The following is a 26,173-nucleotide window of genomic DNA, read 5'->3' on the forward strand; positions in this document are numbered from 1 at the left end:
GTTCTCACTGGTGTTAGTTTGTCTTGTCAGTGCTCGACTCACCAGTGCAAGCTGCCCCTTCCCAGTTGGCCTCTGGTGCACAGCTTACCTCCTGCACTGCCTGTAGACAGGGTGCTGCTGCCCAGGCTGTTCAGATCCCGAAGCAGGTACCTGAAGGCTCCTGCTGGGGCCCGCTGGATTCACTGGAGCACACCGACTTCTCCCAGCTGGCCACCCAGAAGCCCCTCTAGCCTCTTGCAGGACCTGGAGATGTGGTGCCGCTGCCCAGGTTGATCTGGATCCGGAAGCGGAGAGAGTTGAGCTGAGGGCTCCCCCCCCCCCCCCCCGAGGCCTTGCCCCAGATTGTGTCTGTGGATCAGATGGAGTCCATGTGCACCCCCAGGGAGCGCCGACGGTGTATGCTGCCGGGACCTCCCCTGTGTTCTGATCACTCTGCTGGGCAGCCGATCCCCCAACCGGGCTGGCGCACACAAGTTTAGCCTGGCCGCCCAGGCCCTGAGTCCAGGCAAAAGCCTGGGAGGCCAAGGTCCGAGCCAAGTTCCCCTAGGGCTATGACTGCTAATTGGGTCTGCCAGGTGACCAGGATGGTGGGCGTGTGCGCCTGTGCTCCCCGAAAGCGCTGGGAGAGTCTGCTGTGCTAACAACCTCCTGGGCGGGTTGACACACAGATGGCCCACCAAGCCGCCCAGTTCTTGGGGTCAGTCCTGGGCTTTTTGGGGCCTAGACCCCCACTTTGTTAGCCTCATGCTATGCCTGTTACAGCTCTGCTCGCCAGAGCTCTCTGTCGTCCTGTAGGCAAAATGGTGGCGTGCGCGCAGGCCAGGGCAAAAAACCTCCTGGCTGGGTTGGCACCCCGATGGCCCCCTGAACAGCCCAGGGCCTGGGTGCAGGCCATCGCCCATCGGGCTCAGACCCCCGTGGTGTTGGCCTCGGATTATGTTTGTGTACCTCAGTCTGTCCGATATCTCTGGAGTCCAAAACCAAGATGGAGGTGAGCCTCTCCTGACTGGCGGGAGGCCGAGTTCTGAAGTGGCTTCCATGCAGCAAAAGGCGCCGCAAAACTGCAGCTGCTTGCAGCCCGTCTGGTCAGCGAAGGTCAGTGGTCGTGGGCACAGGGGCTAACTGGACCCTGTGTCGCCTTGGTTCCACTGCTGATGGCCCTTCAGCTGGACCATCCACTGCTGCTGCTGCTGCAGCCACCGCTGCCTCTCCAGCTGTGTGCTTTTGTATGCTAATAGGTACCACAGATGGCCATTTGTCCATTCTGCCTATTGGAATTTGGGAAAATGGAGTCATCTTTGTCCCTGACAGGAAGCACTGGGGATACTGAGGCAGGAGTATTTCTGTGAGTTTGAGGCTGGGTTGGGCTACAGAGTAAGACTTGTTTAAAAAAAAATCTAAGTTAATTTATTGATTAAAACTAAAGGATGAGGACAGACAGCTGCAGGGGCTTGTGGCCTGGGGCTGGATGGATGAGACCTCCAGGAAAATAGTTACAGGTGAGCTTCGGGGATTCTGTGGTCAGGACTGGGTGTGTCTAAGCACTTTTTCCCACTTCAGACCACTTCATACTTCTTGTCCAGAGCATACTTTATTCCCGGTCACAAGTTCTTTCTGAGCAAAGCTCAAAGTAAGAGACCATTCCAGCTCTGGGCCAGAGGCCCATTCATCTTTGGGAAAATACCATTACACTCTGCATACAGCACCACTGCCTCCATCCAGGACCAGATAACAAATGCATTCAAAGTATTAGAAATTCTTGTCTAAGTTGCCAGGATAATTAATTGGAAAATCTTGGACTTAAATCCATATAGAACAAGTAGAGCAATGCAGACCCCAGATCCTGATGGCTCCTTCTTCTGCCCAGACTGGCCAAATCCATTCTGGTAAAAGGCATACATGGGTTTGATCTGACACAGAAAACACTAAATGAGTCTTTGGGTTGAAATAGAAACGTTGGTAAATACGATATCATCTGTTAAATCCAGGAATGCTTAGGGAGTAAAAAAGTATTTGAGAGTCAACCAAGTAGATAAATTTATCAGTGGTTCATCGGAGTAAGATGTGATACTGCTTCTTCTATCTGTGACCACTTAACTGACAGAAGGAACTTTTGGGAGACTTTATTCTCTCTCACAGATCAGAGAAGACAGTTCAACCACTTATACTTGATTTACACCAGGATACAGAGAGCTTGTCTTGAGACTGTAATATGAACCTCAGTCTCCACCTGCAGCAACTGGGTTTCTCTGCCTAGTAGCTACTCTCCAAAGGTCCCAAATGTCTCCAGACAGCACCATGAGATGGAGACAAAGTATTTGAACACTTTAGCCTGAAAAGGACTTTTCACCTTCAAATCATGACAGAAGCCCTGAGCACTACTTCCCTTCATCAGCCCAGGAAGTATTCACAGGCAAAATACTCCCTAGAGACACTTGGATTCTGAAAGGCTCTTGCCTCGCTGGAGAAAGACCACTTCTGTCCTTATCTCCACTCTGTTCCCACACATAGAGTTCCATCTCAGGGCACAGCTTTTCCCAATATTGACTCACTGCTGGTGGGTTGAGAAGCCACGGGGTCGGGTCATTTCTTCTGGTTCTCCCTGTCAGTCACCACTTAAGCCTGCATCATACTTGCCTATAAATATGTGGAAAACACTTTTGATGGAGACAGAATTTCTCAGTGTAGCTCTGTTTGTCCTGGAATTCACTCTAAATGTCTGGCTGGCCTTAAAGTCACTGATCCACTTAAGGTGTATGCCGCCACTCTTGGCTTTCAAGAGCATTTTTGACTCCACTTGGTCTGACATATGCAAAAGTGAATTGACTGGATGGAAAGGGGAGAAAGAAGAGAAGCTTGCTGAGCCTGTTGTTGATGAACTTGAAGCTGGTATACAGCTAGTGGGGACACAGAATGGTTAAGCTGTTATGGAAAGAAGTAAAGAAATAAATGGATTATTAAATTTGCTATCAGCGACAGACTGCCTGAATGAGTCAATGATAAAGAGAATCAAATGAGACAGCGATTTGTCATGGAGCACATATCTGAAGGATTAGATACAGGACTAGTGTTATTGCAACAGAATTCACAACTGCTCAAACATAGCAACAGACAAGCTTGCTTCCCCCAGGGACAGTTACACAGTGATGGCTGTGTGCCTAGTTCACATTCTTCAGCCTTAAGAAACAATGACCAGTTAGGTTATGTTGACCACATGCTGTCCACACTGAGGAAGACTTCAAATGCCAGGGCTGCATGAACTGTTAGCATTCTGTCTAAGTTCTACTCCCGTTACCTGGCAACAGCCAGCTAGGCCTGACCCACTATAAAAAGGGCTACTGGCCCCCTCCTCCCTCTCTTGATCTCTTGATCTCTTGTTCTCTTGCCCTCTTGCTCCTTGCCCTCTTCCCCCTCTCTCCCCATTGCCTTCCCCTGTCTCTCTCGACATGTTCATGGTTGGCTCCTACTCCTCTACTTCTCTCTCTCTGCCTTTCTCTGCCTCTACTACCCTCTTAACTTCCCTCCCCATTCCCTGAATAAACTCTATTCTATACTGTACCATCTTGTGCAGCTGGTCCCTCAGGGGAAAGGGATGCCTTGGCATGGGCCTGCTGAGACACTCCTCCCTCCATACCTCACCACACCTCCATAGAACATAACCACCCCTCTCTTTTTATAAACACATCCTATGTCGTGATGACTCGGATTTAGAAACTCTGTAGGTTTGCTTCTCATCCCCACTATCACATGGAGATCCATGCTTATTCACCCAGAACTAGTAAGCCCCACCACCACCCTACATGGTCCCAGGGGAGAGTTCTTGATCTTGGCGAAACCCTTATGCTGACCCTCATTCTAGGATTCTTTCCATTGAGTGAGATTTTTCCCTTTCCTTTTGATAGTTATTTTTTTCCTCATACGTGAGAATCACAGGCTGGGCCTGGATAAACTGTTCTCTGTGGCTCAGGAACACTGGCTCCGAGCATTAACCCTGCAGCCTGGATGTGTCTAACCCATGGGTCATTCTTCCTGGACTTGTCCCTACTTACTCTGATGTCTTGGTCTAATTCACAGTAAAGAGAAAACAATATCTCTGTTGCCTCTAAACTGGCCCTTTCTTGCTATTGACCCATAGCATAGATTTCCCTCTCCCACTCCCTCTTTTGTGGCCTACTGCAGCTACTGGTTCCACTGGATTTGCTGCCTGAAAAGTGGGTCTGGCCCCACCATCTGTTACAGACTCAGTCTACTCCCCTTCTCCCATTTTAGTTTAATTAAAAAAGAATATAATATAAAAAGGTGTTGGTGAAACAGGAATTGGGTCATCGTGATATCTGGTTACTTCATGCTGACATTGCAGCGATGTGTCTCTAGGAACATAGAAGAATAGATATGATGCCAGGCAGTGGTGGCACAAACCTTTAATCCTAGCACTTAGGAGGCAGAGGTAGGTAGATTTCTGAATTTGAGTCCAGCCTGGTCTACAGAATGAGTTTCAGGACATCCAGGGCCACACAGAGAAACCCTGTTTCAATAAACAAACATGAGGAGAAAATTCATTTTGGGAATCTTCAAACCACTGCAGTCCTGTTTAGGTTCAGTGAGAGAAGTAAGCTTTAAGCTGTTTTCTATTTAAGGAGAAGTCAAGGGAGGACAAAGACCTCTATTATAAACATCTTGAGTTAAACAGTAATCCCAGGAAAGAAGACATGTATCACTGTCAGATTTTGCAGAATTCACAACTTCCCCTTGGGTTAGCAGGAAGCAAATAACACTCAATTCTGCTAATTTATGGGAGGAGGAGGGCTTTTGTTTTTCTAACCACCGTGATAAATGTGGGGATTGCTGAGGTTGACAGTTCTCATGAAATTCATTAACTTATAAAGACAAGACAAAAATAAGAAAAAAAGAAGAACAAACAAAAAACAAAGAAAAAGAAGTAGTAGTAGTAGTAGAAGAAGAAGAAGAAGAAGAAGAAGAAGAAGAAGAAGAAGAAGAAGAAGAAGAAGTAGTAGTAGTAGTAGTAGTAAAGTAGGTATGGGGGAATGTTTGTCTAGTCTTAGAGTTGGCTGTTTCCTTGTTGACCAGGGTCAGTGGAGCCATCTGAGGTAACATGAACCACTGCCCTTTCTACTCCCCCTTCCAGAGCAGGAGAACAGAGATGATGGTTCCTGTTGGTGTTGTGTATCACTTTGACCTCAGGAAAGCAGGCAGGAAGCCAAACTCTCCCAGTAAATTGTTTGTGCCCAAAGATCAACCCTGACACATAAGGACATGGCCTATGAGTGACACTCTCAATGAATGTCATGACAGGAAGGCTTTTCCAACCCACTGCCGGTGGCCCTTGGGACTGCTATAGGAGTCTGTGGTCGTATCCTTAAAGGAATAGTGAATAGTGGGGACAGCTCAGCATAAGAGCCTTGGAAAGATGAAAGGTGTCGAGACCACCTGTGTCCTGGTGACTCAAAGAGAGGCTCATGAGGTTGAAAGGAAGAAAGAGGGGAAGGAGGAGGGAGAAGGAGGAGCAGATGGTGAAATGGTGAAATGTACCAGATATAAAATGTACCAGATGAAGCCAGGTCTTTGCTAAGTGAAGCACAACACAGGAGAAGATAAGCATATGTGTCCTTGGTAGGATGTGGCAGGTGGTATGGGTCCTACATAGTATCGAGGGTATGTGGTATATGTCCTATATAGTATGTGTGGTAGGTGGTATTGGTCCTGTATTGGATATGGGACAGGTGACCTATGGTTGGGCAAGGTGACCCTTTGACTGGACATTACCTGTAGCCCTTCTCTGCTCTAACACATAATGCTGATGTAAAGAACACCACGTACCTGTCCCCCACAGAACATAGATGATGCAGACCAGACACAAGCATGGAATATTTTCTATTTTCTGCCCAGGAAGGATTTTGGTTTAAAGATGAATGTTAATTCAATTAATTAAAAGAAACAAATTAGAAACAGATTAGGCTTAAAAGTTGAATTTCAAATAAATTAAAAATAGTCATTTCTTTTTTTCCATTTTCATCTGTGAAAGATCTTATTTTTCTTTTTCTTGAAGTATGTATTTCCTATTAAGGAAAGAACAACAGCAACAAAGTTATCTGGAGAGACAGTGTTAGGTTCTGGGAAGGGAACTCTTAACATTTTAGTTGTTAGCCTAGCCTTTAAAGGCTGAGTTATCTCTCCAGCTCTCCATAGTCCTTTAGAGATTCTCTGAGGAATGTAAGAAGATCTATAACAGTTTTGTTGGACATATTCACATTTCTGTTACCTTGGTAACTATAAGCCTGATTCTTTGTAGCAGTCATTTCTGTTCAGGGCCATGGCTGTTTTCTGCTTCCCACAGGCAGGACTAGAGAAAACAGCCTGAGGGTCAGGAGGGCTGAGGGAGCAGATAGGAGGAAAAGAGCCATTTTGGAGAGGACTGTGGAGTGCAGGTGTGGACAGGCCTGAAGGGAGAATTTCTCATTTCCTTGGAGACACAGTTGTGTCATGGGATGTTTTTCTGGAAGCTGTATTATTAGGGGATGTTTTGCTGAGAACAGACATGTTGGTGTTTCCTGGAAGATCTCTGGTGAAAAGCCATGGTTGTTTTACTGGAGCAGACATTTAAGAGGACATGTTTTGTTTGGAAAGAGTATGAGTATAACCAACCAGACAGTGGATAGTGCTCTTGCCTTGGTTTACCTTGAAACACTTTCCTGTGTTTTGTTTTTGTTTGTTTGTTTTGATGTTTTTGCCGTGCTTTTGTTTTGTTTTGTTTTGTTTTGCCTTTGCTTATGCTGGTATTCACTGAAATGTTCTTGCATGGGTTTGCCTTGCTTTTTTCACTGATCTTTCTTTGCAGTGACTTTGTAGAGTGAATTGCACCAAAGAAATTCTGGTGCTATTTCCATCAATTCTTGTTGCCTCTATGGACTTGTGCTGATTCCATGGAAGCTTGAGGTTTCTTCTGGATCTAGTTGTTGCTGCAGGTGGTAGGTGCCTCTAGGACTGGAGCTGCTGGTGTAGTGGGGCTAGCTGGGGGGGCGGGGCAGATAGCCCAGAAGGATAGGTGGAGGGAGGGGCCTTGTTGCTGTTGGGGATGCTTTACAGTGATGTGTGACCATGGACTAATTTTTCCTGTTGAAAATATGAGAAGGACATAATGTATTTCTGATCCTCCTGCCTCTGCCCCTCATTCAGGAAACACTATCCATGTATATCACAGCAACATTTTTCACGTAGGGCAGAGGAGAAAGAACTCCCTAGTGGTCTAGCAAAAACTCTTCTGTGACTGATGCTCAATCCAGCCTGTGACTGGTCCAACACATAAGCTTCAAAGTCTGTGACTGGTCCAAGATCCAGGGCTGTGATTGATGCAAATCTCTGGGACTGGTAAAAAACCAATGGCCATGCTGGTCCAATGGCCTTTTCTCAAGCTAATCAGGAAGGTTGCTCTGCCTCACCAAGTCTGCCAGATGCCCTCCAGTGCTGCCTCCTTGGTGTTGAAATCTCTCTCCCCCCACCAAAAAAAAAAAAAAAAAAGAAGGAAGAATGAATGAAAAAAGAAACAAAAGGAAGGAAGGAAGGAAAAAAGAAAGAGAAAAAAGCTTCCCTGGAGTGACCTTTTCATGCCTTATTTAAGCAGTTCAGGCTGAGTGGTAACACCAAGGAAGTAGCAGCAGGGAGAGCAGAGAGCAGAGACACAGCACAGGACACAGAAGAGCAGAGGCAGAGACCACTGAGTGTGGGCAGGTCACACTGTGAACACAGCAAGGCAGCTGCTGCTGGACAGCTGAAGCAGCAGCAGTTGATCTGTGTGTGAACAGCCAGGACAGGAGGCAGAAGCAGAAAGAGGACAAGGGTGCAGAGCTGAGGCTGAAGAAGGTTCCTAGCAGCCTTATTTACAATAGCCAGAAGCTGGAAAGAACTCAAATATCCCTCAATGGAGGAATGGATACAGAAAATGTGGTATATATATATATATATATATATATATATATATATATACAAAATGGAGTACTATTCAGCAATTAAAAACAGTGAATTCATGAATTTTTTAGGCAAATGGATGGAACTGGAAAATATCATCCTAAGTGAGGTAACGCAATCACAAAAGAATACATATGGAATGCAGTCATTGATAAGTAGATATTAATTAGCCCTGAAGCTCTGAAGATACAATTAGCATATCAAATGATTCCCATGAAGAAGGAAGAAGAGGGCCCTAATCCTGGAAAGGCTTGATCCAGCATTGTAGGGGAGTACCAGGACAGAGAAAAGAGAGGGGGAAAGAGAAGAGGACTTATGGGACATATGGTGGTGGTGGTGGTGGGGACTGGGAAAGAGGAAGGCTTTTAGAATGTAAACAAAGAATATAGAAAATAAATTAAAAAAGAAGAGAGGGAGAGAGGGAGAGAGAGAAAGAGAGAAGAAATCGCAGGTACTGGCTGCCAGGGAAGCCCTGAGAACTATCAAGTCTTCATGGACAAAGGTCTTAGATCCTGGGCTGAGAGCTGGAACATGGGGTTCTGCCAAGGACTAAGGGTCCAAAGCTCTGGGATCAGAACTGAGGATCCTGGTCATAGAGGTCTTCTCAATGACTAAACACTAGAGGGCGCCGATTGCTGCTGATTCCCAGCAAGTGTGGCTTGCTTTGTCAAAGGATAGATAGCAGGGATGCAAAAGCTGCCAGGACCAGAAATGGCCAAGCTTCTTGCCTATCCAGGTGGAGAGAAAGAACCTTCATGCAGCAGATTCCTGACATTTCCCGCTGACATTTCCACACACTGGGCCTAATTATGAGAATGGCTTGGTGGCCTGCCACCATCTTCGCTCCAGACAGACAGGACCGGCAGCTCCAGAGATATCCTGAGTTTAACATCACTTGGGACACAGACCACCAGGTTTCTGCCTGTACCCAAGACCTGGGCAACTCTGTGGTTCTTCTGTGTGCCAGTCTGTCATGGGTCATTTGCCCTGTAGAGTAATAGGCACTTGGAGTGGCTCCCCGCCACCATCTTCACTCCCAGACAGACAGGACAGGCAGGTCCAGGTACAGAGATATTGCCACACCTACCCCAGTAGATTCTGTGTGACAAGTTCCACAGACTGAGGCATTAGACTCCAAAGGGTGGAGGTCTCCTGGAACTGGTTGTGGAACTCTCCAGCCGGAGAAAATTATTGAGCCATACTTCTCATGGCAGTTTGCCTACTTTGATTTTCCTCTATTCTTTTACAAGATGTTCCTGATAGCCCAGGCCGAGAGAATCCAAGCAAGAAAGTTGGATGAGAGTCCATTCTTTGAAGTAGAGCCATTAGTTGGTCATGACCTCTTTTCTGAGAAATTTGCTTTATAATCATTTACATAATTATAAAATAATACTTTGATAAAATATCCTCCCAACAACATATGGACTTGTGTGGGTATACGTGTGTAGATGAGGTTGGCTATGACATTGTGGTATGGAAAGCATTGATTAAGTATAGTTTTAAATTGAACTTTGAGAATTTTCAATAAGACAGAACCTAGATGTTAGATAAGGATTACTCATGGAAAGTTATTAACTTGATCAGTACCCAGGGGTCATAACCAAGTGCTCTTGAAAATTCTTTGAACTCCTACTGAAAGTTTGTTATTAACTATAGGTGATTTTACAAAATTCATTCCGTTCAGGAATTATGATGTTCTTTGTAATTGATTCTCTAAATTCATCACATGGGAAATATTATACCTGATTGATTTTGTATTTTCTTGGACCAAGTGATTATAATAATTGTTCTTTGTGACTGCTTCACTGGATACATCTTTTAGAATTGTAATACCAATTCTTCATGTATAAAAATCTTTGCTTGAGAGCGGCAAAACTCACTCAGATTCAAACCGCCGCTGTGTTTCTTTCTATTTGTCATTGCTGACTCCTTATCCACCTGGTTTTCAAGCAACCACAAAACCCCATTCCTGGCTGGGGTAGTCTGTGGCAAGATATGCCAAGCTTAACATCACTTGGGACACTGACTGCCAGGCTTCTGCCTGTGCCCAAGATCTGGGCAGTTCTGCAGTTCTTCTGTGTGCCAGCCTGCCATGGGTCATTGGCCCTGCAGAGTAAACAGCATTTGGAGGGGCTCTGCACCACTATATTTGCTCCCAGCGGGACAGGATAGGCAGCTCCAGGTACACAGAGACAACCCCGAGTATAACATTGCTTGGGGCAAGGCATACCAGGGCTCCAATGGCACCCAAGAATAGGGCAGCCCATCAGCATTCTGTGCCAGGGGAAACCAGTCATCCAGAGGAACAGAAATAGCCTTACAGGTTGACAGGAGAGTCAAGTACCAGATAGTGACAACAGGACTAACTAACGCCAGAGATAACCAGATGGCAAAAGGCAAACATAGGAACATTACTAACAGAAATCAAGGCAACATGACAGCATCTGAACCCAATTCTCTGACAACAGCAAGTCCTGGATGCCCCCATCACACCAGGAAAACAAGAATTGGCTTTAAAAACACTGGTCATGATGCTGTTAGAGGAACACAAGAAGGACATAAAAAAATGTTTTATTCTGTAACTGCCTGCAGCTACTATGAACTGGGTTGCTGGAACAGAACCCAGATGCTGAGGGATAGATGGGGAAGGGTCGAAAAGAAAGAAGGCCAGGACAACATTTTACTGATCAAGGCCCCAACTTTAATGGCAGTCAGACCTATTAAGTTTGGGCAAGCCCTTCCCCCCAGACTCTGGGCTGAGTTCCATCGGAAGTCGTCTAGCTTCTCCTGGCAGTTCTTGTGGTCCTTGTTGTGACTGCTCTGGCAGCTGGGTGAGTCACCTGCTTAATTCAGGAATTCATAGACCTGGAGGAACAATGAGCTTAACCTTCACTCTGAGCTTCTTCACCCTAGGGTAAAAATTCCTGCTGTAACCTACTTCTCTATTGTCCTAACAACAGATTCCTGCCTGAAACCAGGGATTGTCCTTGGCTAATGTCAAGTTCTTACCATGTGGTATGACTCCCCAATATGGCTCTTTACAATAAATCTCTTAAAGAAATACAGGAGAAAATGGTTCAAAAGGTAGAAGCCCTTACAAGGGAAACACAAAAATCATTTAAAGAAATTCAGTTCAACAGATAGAAGCCAATAAAAAAAAAAAACACAAAAATCACTTAAAGAAATACAGGAGAACTTGTGTCAAAAGGCAGAAATCATGAAAGAGGAAACACAAAAATCTCTTAAAGAATTATAGAAAACACAAACAAACAAGTGAAGGAACTGAGCAAAGCCATCCAGGATCTAAAAACAGGAGTAGAAACAACTAAGAAATCACAAAGGGAGACAACTTTGGAGATAGAAAACCTTGGGAAGAAATCAGGAGTCATAGATGCAAATATCAACAACAGAATACCGAAATAGAAGAAAGAATCCCAGATGCTGCAGATACCATAGAAACCATTGATTCAACAGTCAAAGAAAATGAAAAATGCAAAAAGCTTGTAACCCAAAACATCCAGGAAATCCAGGACAGAATGAGAAGACCAAACTTAAGGATTATAGGTATAGATGAAAGTGAAGATTTACAACTTAAAGGGCCAGCAAATATCTTCAACATAAATCTGGAAGAAAACTTCCCTAGCCTAAAGAGAGAGATGCTCATGAACATTCAAGAAGCCTACAGAACTCCAAAAAGACTGGACCAGAACAGAAAATTCTACTGGCACATAATAATCAAAACCCAAATGTACTAAGCAAAGAAAGAATATTAAAGGCAGAAAGAGAAAAAGGCCAAGTAACATATAAAGGAAGACCTATCAGAATTACACCAGACTTCTCACCAGAGACCGTGAAAGCTAGAAGATCCTGGGCAGATCTCATGCAGACTCTAAGAGAACACAAATGCCAGCCAAGACTACTATATTCAGCAAAACTTTCAATCACCATAGATGGAGAAACCAAGATATTCCATGATAAAACAAAATTTACACAATATCTTTCCACAAACCCAGCCCTACAAAGGGTAAAAGTGGAAAATGTCAATACAAGGAGGGAAACTTTACCCTGGAAAAAGTAAGATTGAAACCTTCTTTCATCAAACCCAAAAGAAGATAACCACTCAAACAAAAATAACATCAAAAATAACAGGAAGTAATAATCACTATTCCTTAATATCCCTTAACATAAATGGACTCAATTCCCCCAATAAAAAGTCATGAAATAACAGACTGGATACATAAACAGCACCCTACATTTTGCTGCATACAGGAAACATACTTCAGTGTCAAAGAAAAACACTACCACAGAGTAAAAGGCTGGAAAACAATTTTACAAGCAAATGGTCTCAGGAAACAAGCTGGAGTAGTCATTCTAATATCAGATAAAATTGACTCTCATCCTAAAGTCATGAAAAGGGACACAGAAGGATACTTCTTACTGGTCAAAGGAAAAATCCACCAAGAAGAACTCTCTGAACATCTATGCTCCAAATGCAAGGGCACCCACATTCATAAAAGAAACTTTATTAAAGCTCAAAGCACAGATCACATCTAACAAAATAATTGTGGGAGACTTCAACACTCCACTCTCCTCGATGCACTGATCAGGAAAACAGCAACTAAACAGGGACACAGTGAAACTAACTAGAACTTTGGAACAATTGAATTTTATATATATATAAATATATATAAATATATTATATTTATAATTGAATTTATATATTTATATATTATATTATATTAATTGAATTTTATATATATATATATATATATATATATATATATATATATATAAAACCTTTCATCCTAAAGCAAAAGAATATACATTTTTTTCAGCACCTCATGGTACCTTCTCCAAAATCAACTATATAATTGGTCACAATATACCGATATAAGAAGATCAAATTAATCCCATGCCTTCTATCAGATCACTATGGAGTAAGAGTGGTCTTCAATAGCAACAAAAACAGCAGAAATACCACATAAACATGGAAGCTGTACAATACTCAACTCAAGGATACCTTGGTCAAGGAAGAAATAAAGAAAGAAATCAAAGACTTTCTAGAATTTAATGAAAATGAAGGTACAACATACCCAAATCTATGGGACACAATGAAAGCAGTGCTGAGAGGAAAACTCATAACCCTGAGTGCCTCTTAAAAGAAACTGGAGAGAGCATACACTAGCAGCTTAACAGCACACCTTAAATCCCTGGAACAAAAAGAAGTTAATTCACCCAATAGAAGTAGAAGACAGGATATCATCAAACTCAGGGCTGAAATCAATCAAGTAGAAACAAAGAGAACCATACACAGAATCAACAAAAGCAGGAGCTGGTTCTTTGAGAAAATCAACAAGATAGATAAACCCTTAGCCAGACTAATCAGAGGGCACAGAGACAGTATCCAAATTAACAAAGTTAGAAATGAAAAGGGATATATAACAACAGAAACTCAGGAAATTCAAAAAATCATCAGATCCTACTACAAAAAAACTATACTCAGCACAACTGGAGAATGTGGAGGAAATGGACAATTTCCTAGTCAGATACCAAATATCAAAATTAAACCAGGATCAAATAGATTATATAAATAGTTCCATAACCTCTAAAGAAATAGAAGTGATCATTGAAAGTCTTCCAACCAAAAAAGCATAAGACCAGATGGTTTTAGTGCAGAATTCTATCAGACCTTCAAAAAAGACCTAACACCAATACTCTTGAAACTATTCCACAAAATAGAAACAGAAGAAACACAACCCAGCTTGTTCTATGAAGCCTCAATTACGCTGATACCAAAACCACACAAATATCCAACAAAGAAAGAAAACCTCAGACCAATTTCCCTAGTAAATATCGAAGAAAAAATATTCAATAAAAATCTTGCCAACTGAATCTCAGAACATATCAAAACAATTATTCACCATGATCAAGTAGGCTTCATCCCAGGGATGCAGGGATGGTTCAATATATGGAAATCCATCGATGCAATCTACTACATAAACAAATTCAAAGAAAAAAAACACATGGTCATTTCAGTAAATGCTGAAAAAGCTTTTGACAAAATTCTGCATCTTTTCATTCTGAAAGTCGTGGAAAGAACAGGAATTCAAGGCCCATACCTAAACATAGTAAAAGCAATATACAGCAAACCAGTAGCTAACATCAAACTAAATGGAGAGAAGCTTGAAGCAATCCCACTAAAATCAGGGACTAGACAAGGCTGCCCCCTCTCTCCCAGTCTTTTCAATATAGTACTTGAAGTTCTAGCTAGAACAATTAGACAACATAAGGAGATCTAAGGGATACAAATTGGAAAGTAAGAATTCACACTATCACTATTCACAGATGATATGACAGTATACTTAAGTAACCCAAAAAAACTCCACCAGAGAACTCCTACTGCTAATAAACAACTTCAGCAAAGTGGCTGGTTATAAAATCAACTCAAGCACATCAGTAGCCTTCCTATTTTCAAAAGATAAGCAGGCTGAGAAAGAAATTAGAGAAATGACACCTTTCACAATAGCCACAAACAATATGAAGTATCTTGGTGTGACTCTAACCAAACAAGTGTAAGATCTGTGTGACAAGAGCTTCAGGTCTCTGAAGAAGACCTCAGAAAATGGAAAAATCTTTCATGCTCGTGGATTGGCAGCATTAATATAGTAAAAATGGCCATCTTGCCAAAAGCAATCTACAGATTCAATGCAATCCTCATCAAAATATCAACTCAGTTCTTTATAGAGTTAGAAAGAGCAATTCTCAAATTCATTTGGAATAACAAAAAACTCAGGATAGGTAAAACTATTCTCAACAGTAAAAGAACTTCTGAGGGAATCAGTATCCTGGACCTCAAGCAGTACTACAGAGCAATAGTGTTAAAAACTGCATGGTATTGTTACAGTGACAGGCAGGTAGACCAATGGAATAGAAGTGAAGACCCAGAAATGAACCCACACATCTATGGTCACTTGATCTTTGATAAAGGAGCTAAAACCATCCAGTGGAAAAAAGATAGCCTTTTCAACAAATGTTGCTGGTTCAACTGGAGGTCAGCATGCAGAAGAATGCAAATCAATCCATTCTTATCTCCTTGTACTAAGCTCAACTCCAAGTGGATCAAGGACCTCCACATTAAACCAGACACACTGAAACTAATAGAAAAGTAACGGGAAGACCTTTGAGGACATGGGCACAGGGGAAAAGTTCCTGAACAGAACACCAATAGCTTATGTTCTAAGATCAAGAATTGACAAATGGGACCTCATAAAACTACAAAGTTTCTGTAAGGCAAAGGACACTGTCAAAAGGACAAAATGGCAACCAACAAATTGGGAAAAGAGCTTCACCAACCCTACATCTGACAGAGGGCTAATATCCAATATATACAAAGAACTCAAGAAAGTAGATTCCAGAGAGTCAAATAACCCTATTAAAACATGGGGTACAGAGCTAAACAAAGAATTTTCACCCGAAGAATTTTGAATGGCTGAGAAGCATCTTAAGAAAGGTTCAACATCATTAATAATTAGGAAAATGCAAATCAAAACAACCCTGAGAGTTCACCTCACACCAGTCAGAATGGCTAAAATTAAAAACTCAGGAGACAGCAGGTGTTGGCGAGGATGTGGAGAAAGAGGAATACTTCCCCACTGCTGGTGGGATTGCAAGCTGATACAAGCACTCTGGAAATCAGTCTGACAGTTCCTCAGAAAACTGGGCATGTCACTTCCAGAGGATCCTGTTATACCACTCTGAGCATATATACCCAGAGGATTCCCTGGCATGCAGTAAGGATACATGCTCCACTATGTTCATAGCAGCCTTATTTATAATAGCCAGAAGCTGGAAAGAACCCAGATGTCCCTCAGTGGAGGAGTGGATACAGAAAATGTGGTATATTTACACAGTGGAATACTACTCAGCAATTAAAAACAATGAATTCATCAAAATTTTAAGCAAATGGTTGGAACATCCTAAGTGAGGTACCCAATCACAAAAGAATACACATGGAATGCAGTCACTGATAGGTGGATATTAGTTAGCCCAGAAGCTCTGAATACTCAAGACACCACATATCAAATGATTCCCAAGAAGAATGAAGGAGAGGGCCATGTTCCTTGAATGGCTTGATCCAGCATTGTAGGGGAGTACCAGCACGGCGAAATGGGAGGGGTGTCACTGGGGAATGGGCAGAGGGAAAAGCGCATATGGGACTTATGGAGATGGGTGAACTGGGGAAGGGGAATGCATTCGGAATGTAAACAAAGATTATAGAAAAAAATGGCTTGGTGTGGACTTTGTACAGATATGGCTCTAACACTCCTTTACCACAAACTGCACCATAATTGATAGTGGGGTGGGGGGTAGGTGGGCCTGGGGAATCAAATATGAAAATTGATGAAAAATTTGTATCCAAATAAATATTTTAGGATAAATAGGAAATCTTATTTTAGGTTAAATTTTAGGGTAAATAAATGGAAATCTTATCATAGTCATTTAAGTTATGGACAACTTTGACTTTGGTAAGGGGATTTCTGCAATAGCCTAAATCAAAGGAATGCAGCATGAAAACAAAGAGTAAACTAGCCCCAGTTAGCAGAGACCAGGAGGACTATGAAAACTAAATGGGGTAATAGGGTATCAAGTTAAAGCAACAGAAAGGGTAAGTGTTAAATAACCAAGAAATCTGACATGTACACACCTGATATTTCTGAAGAACAAACAGCACAGAAGTTCAACACTCACACAGGAAAGCCACATAAAAAAATAACCTGACAAGACAAGGAAATACTCATGCTGATGAAATCCCCTGCTTTCTTTGTGATATGAGGTTTCAGAGATTATTTGCATTTGCCCTTCCTGTGAACTAACCATAAATATTCCATAAATAAAACACCTTTGTTTATATAGTTTTCTATCTGGTGGTATACTCATGACTGAGGACTCTTGGTCATTGGTTTGGGACTTCCTGTGCTTCAGGTACATTCTCTCCTTTCCCTCCATTCCTGACAACACAGCCATCCACCCATACAACATCACATGAGCACCCCTGACTTTATGTTTAATTCCGGGAGTCCAGCTTTGTATGTACACTGTCTTACATGATGTGATTTCTTCACTTAAGATTTTACATGTAACCCTCCCAACAATTAATGCAGCCTGTAATGATTATAGTGACTGTTTACTGAGTGGTTGATCACTTAATAAGGAGGGCATATTGTCTATCCAAGGGGTATGTGAAGAAGAATGAATTCTAGGATTGTGCCCCCAATCTTTTCCCAATCTATGATTTTTGTTTTTGATAACAGAATTATAGAACCATTTGTTACAGAAATAAACACCATTGATGTCCATAGACTCCAGGCAGATGGTAATAGGCCTGTTAGTACTCAAATGGTTGAAGTGTCTACTGACCATAATTACAAAAACCTGCTTCTTTGGAGACCTTGGTTGGTATTTCCTGTGCACAAAGACACCTGGCCTGCTCTTCTTTGCAGTAGAAAATTCTGAACCTTTGCTACCAAAGGCCTTTAGCCAGTGCCTTATTTTATCATTATTTTTAAAGGTTTATTAGTACTGGTGCCATTTATTATAGGAAAAGTCAGGAAGACTGCTTCCTGTTCAGAAGAGTTTACCTTTAAAGTCTGATGCTAATCAATTGTTTCGTTGGCATTTAGAAGTCATGAGTCTTTGGTCTTTGTCCTGTGTATCTCAGTACCATCCATTCAGCTATGATATTCAGTCGCACCCACACAGACAGACTCATTTACAGATAGAGCTGGCTCAAAGGGCAACAGCACTGGCAGCCATACTTGATGACCAGAATTTGATTACTAAAACCCATAGGGTGGACAGAGATCCAACTCTCATGAGTTCATATCTCTCTTTTTTTTTCTTATTATTCGATATAATTTATTTACATTTCAAATGATTTCCCCTTTTCTAGCCCCCCCCACTCCCCGAAAGTCCCGCAAGCCCCCTTCTCTTCCCCTGTCCTCCCACCCACCCCTTCCCACTTCCCCGTTCTGGTTTTGCTGAATACTGTTTCACTGAGTCTTTCCAGAACCAGGGGCCACTCCTCCTTTCTTCTTGTACCTCATTTGATGTGTGGATTATGTTTTGGGTATTCCAGTTTTCTAGGTTAATATCCACTTATTAGTGAGTGCATACCATGATTCACCTTTTGAGTCTGGGTTACCTCACTTAGTATGATATCAGATAGAGGGCTAATATCCAATATATATAAAGAACTCAAGAAGTTAGACTCCAGAAAACCAAACAACCCTATTAAAAAATGGGGTACAGAGTTAAACAAAGAATTCTCGCCTGAAGAACTTCGGATGGCGGAGAAGCATCTTAAAAAATGCTCAACTTCATTAGTCATTAGGGAAATGTAAATCAAAACAACCCTAAGAGTTCATATCTCTTACATTTTATGGTTGTGAGCCTAGCCTTTAATGGCTGAGCCATCTCTCCAGCCCATGAGTTCATACCTCATAGCGTACATGCACACACACACACACACACACACACACACACACACACACACACACACACACATTAAATAGACAAAGGTTTGTTAACAGTTAAAAAAATCACTTGTAGATAAATGCTATCATTAGATTTATTTAAATTCACTAATATGTCATTAATGGTGTCCCTCCAATCCATATGTTGAATTTCTACACCTTGAAGTCCCAGAATAGAACTGTACTGGAGACAGAGTCTTGATTCATTAACTAAAATGGAGCTATTAAATTATACCCTAATCTACTCTGACTGATAACATAAAGATTAGGGCACTGATACCAGGGAGGGAGGGGAAATAGAGAAACAAGATAGTTTTAAGATCTTTGGGGTAGGATTTAGATGAAATCAACTTTGAGAACACTCCAATTGTAGACTTTGGCTTCCAGAACTCTGAGAATATAAATTCCTGTTGTTGCAGCTGACCAGACTATGGTACTCTTTATACAAACCCTAGAATTCCAATACAGTAAGTATTCCATATCTGCTCTGCAGTGCCAATAGAAAGCACAGTACAAACACAGCAAATATGTCACGTGTTCACTTTGATATGTACCATGTCATCATGAACAGAAGTGGGGAAGGAAGAGCCTCCAGTTTTAGAGAAAATGTTTTCAGTCTTAGCATCACTATGATGTTAGTCACTGACTTTTATATTTAAAAAATGTTTTAAAACATTGATCGAGTGATTGATTGTTTGACTGACTAATTGTCTTCGTGTGTAAAAGCATGACACACATGAGTCCCTTGTGGAGGTCAGAGCACAGAGGGCAGTTATGGAAGCCATCACTCTCCTTAACATGTGTCCTGACAGTTGAGCTCAGTCATGCGTGGTGGGAGGACCCTCTTCCTACAGCCATCTCTCTAGTCTATCACTGTCTTGACAGTTGGGCTTTCCCCCTGATTTGATAAACACTTCAACAGCAGTGATGTGCAATCTTGTCAAGTGCTGCTTTGCTTCTGCATTCACTGAGGTGACTAAATTCCTTTTGTCCTCCTATTTGATTCTATTTATATTGTTAGACAATTTTGTCCATTCATCCTTTCCTATCTCCGATTTAGTGCTTTCTCCGGGGCTCTGTTAGCTCACTGAGCATCTTTAAGACATTCTTTTTTAATCTTTCAAGCAGCTCACACATCTTAAGTGACACCTTAGTCTATGAAGCATCATTTTGATGGGTTCATCTTTCCTGTTTGATTTATGTACAATATTTTCTCCTGTTTTTTTTTAGACAAGATCCCTCTACATAGCACTGACTGTTGTACTAACTCACTCTGTAGACCAGACTCGCCTTGAACTCACAGAGATCCACCTGCCTCTGCCTCCCAAGTGCTGGAATCAAAGGCTTCTGCCACTATGCCCAGTTTGAACAGTGGCTTAGGCATTTGCAAACCAAGTGAGCTCTTCCAGGTTTTACAAATGCTCTGCACCAAAGGGAACTCCTCATCAATCAGCACAGGTGGGAATAATGACACACCTCAAATCTTTCCTAATGTCTCACTCTCCCTACAATATGCCTGGGAACTACACTTGGGACACTGTTACGTTTATTCTGTGGGCTCCAAAACTGTGATTTGGCAGCAGCTGGGTCACTAAGCTCTGTGTTCTTCTTTACACTGTTGTCACATTGAAGAAGTCCCCCTTTTCTGATCTCCTGCCCTATACAGACACTATTGGCTTCCTGAGGATGGGTGGCTGAAGCTGCCTTCTTGGGCTACAAACTGAAATGGAATTTCTTTCACAAAATTGGTGACCTTCCCTCCCATCCACAATCCAAGTAAGATGTCTAGATAAATTCTTCAAGTATGAATTTTCAGAGGGTTTTATTTCTGTATTCCAATAATGATTATGGGTGGGGGGGCTGGTGAGATGGCTCAGCAGTTAAGAGCACTGACTGCTCTTTCAACAGTCCTGAGTTCAAATCCCAGCAACCACATGGTAGCTCGCAACCATCTATAATGAAATCCAACTCCCTCTTCTGGTGTGTCTGAAGACAGCTACAATGTACTTACATATAATAATAAATAAATCTTAAAAAAATAACGATTATGGGATTTTCATTGTGTAAATAATTATGCAGGTATTCAACACCATTCATTTAAATTTAAGTGGCCACTTACTCCAAATTTTCAACAATTAAGATCTACCATATATTATGCTATGTTGTAAAAATAAACAGTAATATGTGAAAATCCACTTACCTTGTGCTTCATTTGCCCTGAGAGACTAACTCAAAACAGATGGTGTTAGGAATCAGAACAAAAGGAGACCGCATGTTACACTTTACAAGAATCAGAAGGAAAGAGACCACACGTTATACTTTCTTTTCTTAAAACAGTAATATATGATGGGAACAGATGCAGAGACCCATAGCCAAACTTTAGGCAAAGCTCAGGAACTCCATGGAAACTGGAAAGGAAGGATTGTGGGAGCCAGAGTGATGAAGACACCAGGAAAACATGGCCCACAACTAAGCAGGGCTCCTAGAGGCTCAGACTGAATCAGCAATCATGAAGTCTGCATAGGCCTGCACTAGGTCCTCTGCATATATGTTATGGCTGTTAGCTTGGTGTACTTCTCGAATTCCTAAGAGTTGGAATTAGGGTGTCTTTGACCCTTTTGCCTACTCATGAGACCGTTTTCCTCCTTCTGGTTTGCCTTGTCTAGCCTTGATATGAGGGTATTTACCTAGTTGTACTGCATTTTGTTATCCTGTATTGGGTTGATATCACTGGGAGGCCTGCTCATTTCTGAAGGGAGACAGAGAAGGATTATATCCAGGGGAGAGGGGCGGTGAGGGGTGGAACTCTGAGGAAAGGAAGAAAGGAGTAAAGGCTGTGGTCAGGGTGTTTTGTATGAGAGAAGAATACAGAGAAAGGAAAAAAAAAGTTAGTAGTGGGTAATCTGTGTGTGCAGGACAGACAGCAAGGTCAGTAATCATGGAGAAACCCCCAGAGACAGGAGTGTGTAGGCACAGAGCAGAGCATTCACAGAGGACTTTCTTTTGTTTATTTCACATCAAAGGTCTTTGAGTTTATCCCTGCTTACCAGTTCAGTGTCACATCTCCCATGCTCAATGGACACAGCAAGGGTCTACCTCAGTTTAAAGCCATCCAGGACTCCAGGGCCTCAGTGTGCATCACTCCAGTCTCTTCTCCTAGGCCAGTAGCTTTATTTTTCCTTGTAGGGTTAGAAGCATATCTCCCAGAGTTATGATTTTTTTCTTTTTTTTGTTTTTTCTAGACAGAATTTCTCCTTGTAGCCCTGGCTGTCCTGGAACTAACTCTGTAGACCAGGCTTGCCTCAAACTCAGAAATCTGCCTGCCTCTGCCTACCAAGTGCTAGGATTAAAGGCATGTGCCACCACTGCCCAGCCAGAGTTAAGATTTTTCTTACAGTTTTAAGTTATTGCTCTGACGATGATCAACTGTCTGTCAGTACTGAAGAGTGTAGAGGGATCAACTTTGGATTAATAAAAAGCTTCGGTTAGGGCATTCTTCAGCCCAGTAGCCTCTCTCCTTGTAATAAGCACACTGATTCTTTTCTGTCTTTCATCTCTGCTTTTTCTAACTACTGTAGCCAGGATTCTCTGTAGCTTCCTTCTCTGTTGTTTTTTCTTTCTTTTTCTCTCTTCCTTCTTTTCCTCCGTTTCCCTATAGTGGTAGATTTTCTCAGCAACCTGCACTAAATCCCTCTACAGACTTTCTCAGCAACCTGTACTAAATCTCTCTACAGATTTATTATTTTCTCTTTCTCTGCTCCTTTTTGTCTTCTGTTTCCATGTTTCAGCAAACTGTACTAAATCTCTCAAAGCCTTATTTCTTTTCTCTAGCTTCTGAACCTTTTTCCTGATATCTCTACTAGCCTGGTCTAAAAAAGCCATTGTCCCACTAGTTGTATATTCCTTGCCACTGGGGTCATAGAGTGCATAGTGCCTCTAGGATCCTCTCTAGCAAGGCTGTGGTCCCTGTTTAACCTCACATGTCTTGGTCAAATATTTGATTTGCCATATAGCCCTCCTTGAGACCTGCCCATAGAGTCTGGTGGTGGACCTTGAGGTGCCCCTTACCTTTTGTCATTTTAAAGTCCCAGTCAGGTCTAGTCAGGGAAAGCCCACTCTTCATTCACAACAGTGTGGTCAATCGATGGTACCCCGAGTCTCAGGGGGTATTCATTTTGTTTTCCTGTATTACAAATAAAACAATATCAAAGAGATTAATCAGTCTCTTGGGAAATATGCCCTTAGTGAGAGAGCCACTGAGGTATCAGGGGAGGTGGTCTTAGGTCTCTTCCTGCTCTGCTCCTATGGTCTTCTCTTCCTCCCTCTCCCTAGCTCCTCTTTTTCTCTCTCCTCTAATCACTGGCCTCTCACTGCCCGAATGTGAATGGATAGGAAATGTTGTAACATTTTGCCTTTTCTGTTTAATAAAACCTTTCTAAATATAAATTGAGCATAACTATTACCATTTTGAAAATTATAAAGTATAAGGTACACCTCACACCCACTCTATCATCTCTGTCAATCAAACAGAATCTTTGTTATCTGTTCTATCTTAGAAGACTATAAGAATTAACACCTGACTCATGTCTTGGCAATACATTTTATGTCATCTGAAGACCATCTATTTAAATCTATATCAGCTTTCTCAAAGTTAAACAGCTTGGGCTGGCTATGAGACTAACAGTCTTCAACACTGTCAGAAATCAAAGAGTGAGCAATATTAACTGAAAATATAGTCAAATGATAGAGACCGCTGAACACCTGGACAGTTTACACTTCAAAATGATGGAGCATAGTTCTTCAGCCTTCTGGCTCATGAACTCCTGACAGACATTAGAGAAACAGGAATATTAAAGACTCACCTACTCTGTCTCGGCAGATTTAAGCTATGCTAAATCTGTATGTGTGTCCTTTCTCTGGACAGTATTTGTAGATGTAGAGATGCAATTTTTGCCTAGTGGCTGTCTTGCCATAGCTGGAGTAACTCATGGTTGCTCAGTCTCTTCTTTGAATCTAAGACAGTGACACTGTCAGGAGCAGACTAGTCTCTCTCAACAAGTTAAATGAATAATATAGAATGTCACATTCTGTGGACTTCTGACACCTTTGAAGACTATCTAAAGCATCTCTGAATTGGTAAGCCTTGACAACTTTCAGCTGTTTTGATTAAAATCTTGAAAACACCATAACAATAATCTCAGAGCCTTTATTTGTTATTTGGCCCTAAATTTGAATGTCTCAGATCTGTTTTAAAAACTATGAAGAAAGACTGGGTCTAAACCCTGTACTTTTAAATAATTAGTATCAATAGAAGAAATTTATACCAATGCAAACCTTGGTAATGAATCAAAATGAATTCTGTAACAAAAAGAACTTATGACTTTAACTTAGTAACAATTAAAAGGATTTTTATCAAATGAAATTTTGGCTATATAATCAATCCTATTTCCTCTCTGTTTCAAATCTGACCATTTCTACATTCTTTAGAAATACAAGTTAATAACACTCCTCTCCAGCCCCAAATCCCAGGAAACTTGGTTGGCAACTCTTTGTAACTTCTTCAAGCTGAGTATGGGTGTTGAGATATTAATAAGGGTGTGGGGGAGGGGAGGGAAAATGAGGGAATTGGTTGGTCTCTGATTCCTGTGTCTTGACTAGATCTAGCTGAAGTCCAGGACCTCAGGAGTTCAATCAGGTCAGTTCAGCAGCAGGTCTCCTCAAACTCAATGTGTTTGACCAGGAGACTCAACCTGGCTGTATTTTCTGTAATATAAACAACCCAAAACAAAATTTTAGTATCACAAAAATAGATTTTTTTGTTTGACATTCTGGAATCTAGTCCTCTGGAAGTCTCCATCATTACTGATCTAAATAGCTCTGGAAGATGTCTAGAGCCTAATTACCCTTTTCTAAAAACGCAAAGACAGAATACTTTTTTTTCAAATTAGCCTATCCTTGAGCCAGTAACCATAAAAACCTTCATTTTTACCGATCTTCCAGAGGAATAATAGTGCCACAAAACACAACATCACACCCATTATGAAAATCAAAACAATTTAAACCAAATGAAATAAGCTAAGATACTGTCTGTACAAGTCTCTATTTGGGCATTTTTGTGTAGCCAATGAGAAATAATGACTAGGGTTCCAGAGACCCCTCCTCCTCTCTATTCTGAGAACTACCTGCTCAACATGAGAAAGATTTTAAAGCTCTCACAATTGCCCCAGTTAAGAAACCCTCAGTCCTGAAGTCAAAGACAATCTGAATCCCATTCTCCACTCAAGGGGCACTCCCCATGTGAGTAAGAATGCTCAGAAAAAAAAATCACAGAATGTATTGACTAATAACCATCTGACCTCTGGTGGCACGCATCACATCCCCCGGACCCTCTCCCCTGAGAGAGGCGACAGATGCAGGGGTGGGAGATGGGCCGCCCGGGCTCCCCAGGAAGTCGGGAGGTATGATGGGTATCTGGGTACTGTGACACTTTGGGCTGTATGGTTTGATGCCACAGGTGACCCCACCCCACCCCCCAGCCACTTTCCCCACTGGGTCGTCTCAGTCATCATGGCACTGGTTGCAGCACACAGTCACAGGGGAAGTGAGCTAGGCAGTCCCCCACTGCCCCCACCTCTGGCCCGCCTGCAAGCCCCTGCCACAGCCTGCACCCAAGCTGAGTTGAAGAGGGGAGCTGGGATGGCACATGGGTGCTGGGCTTGGGAGGAATGAGGAGCAGGAAAGATCTGCCAGGACCACCTGCATGGCTGGACTCTAGCTTCTGGGGGTTGAATCCTCCTGGCATTTTGAACACTTGCAAGTCAAGGTTCCTACAGGAGGGTCAGAATGAAATACCAAAAAACACAGAGAAAAACAGCTTGACCCTGCCACAGGTGTGCATCTAGGTCCAGGGACACAGAACAAGACATTAACTCACACAGAGAAAACAGTGATGGGCCCAGTTACAGGTACCAGGTGCCCCTACCCATGGCAGGAACCAGATAAACCAGATCTTACCAGGACTCAGCTTCTGCTGTTAATATCCTGCCACTTTCAGAAGGAGCAGATCTCTCCAGCTCTCTTCCAAGTGTGGGGCATCCCCCAGACCCCTGCAGTCTAGACCTTTGGCACATCTGCCAGTTGATCTCAATGCACCAGACACAGTAGGCTCTCCAAGCCTCCAGCCTATCAGACACTTGCAATCAAACTGAAAGTTCAGACAAGCTTACAGACTCAGACTGTGACAATCAGCGTGACAAACAGTAAGACAAACAGAAAACAAACTGCAGTGTTATGTGCTCAAGACTTTGAATTCAATACCCCAGCCTGTTCCCACAGGAAGTCAGTTTCCCAGCCAATGCACCAAATGTAAGGCTCGAGGGAGTCTTAACTTATTGGAGAGACCTCCTGAGTGGACCACACAGAGAAGGGAAAAAATGCAAAAAGCAAGAGGATGTTTATTATTATTCAGCATGCTGGGCCACCCTGCACATGGACACAGAGTGACACACACTCCTTGCTGCACGGAACTTTTAGCCAGTTCTCAGGCAGCAGTCATTAGGCACAATGTGATTGGCAGAACAGTGTTACCTTTAAACTAATTGGTTGTTAGGGGATGAGGAAGGTAGTCAACGAACTCTGGCCCTTTACTAAGGGCAGGG

At 42.3% G+C, this 26,173-nt stretch overlaps 1 long non-coding RNA gene across 2 annotated transcripts in view; it reads right to left on the minus strand.

The window, feature by feature from the left end:
- Nucleotides 1-1,182: 1,182 nt before the first annotated feature.
- The window catches only part of LOC127679278 (uncharacterized), a 59,240-nt gene continuing 34,249 nt past the window's right edge, over nucleotides 1,183-26,173 (minus strand). Inside the window, exons 2-4 of one of the 2 annotated variants that reach the window (XR_007976724.1) lie at nucleotides 22,584-22,698; nucleotides 21,563-21,694; nucleotides 1,183-2,826 (exon numbers count right to left, since the gene is read on the minus strand). This is a non-coding gene — a long non-coding RNA (uncharacterized LOC127679278). Of the gene's footprint in view, nucleotides 2,827-18,405; nucleotides 21,695-22,583; nucleotides 22,699-26,173 lie in introns of those variants that run through there. The other variant, XR_007976723.1, reaches the window with a different exon arrangement.

The sequence above is a fragment of the Apodemus sylvaticus genome, chromosome 2 (genome assembly GCF_947179515.1).
Source record: "Apodemus sylvaticus chromosome 2, mApoSyl1.1, whole genome shotgun sequence".
NCBI lineage: Eukaryota > Metazoa > Chordata > Mammalia > Rodentia > Muridae > Apodemus > Apodemus sylvaticus.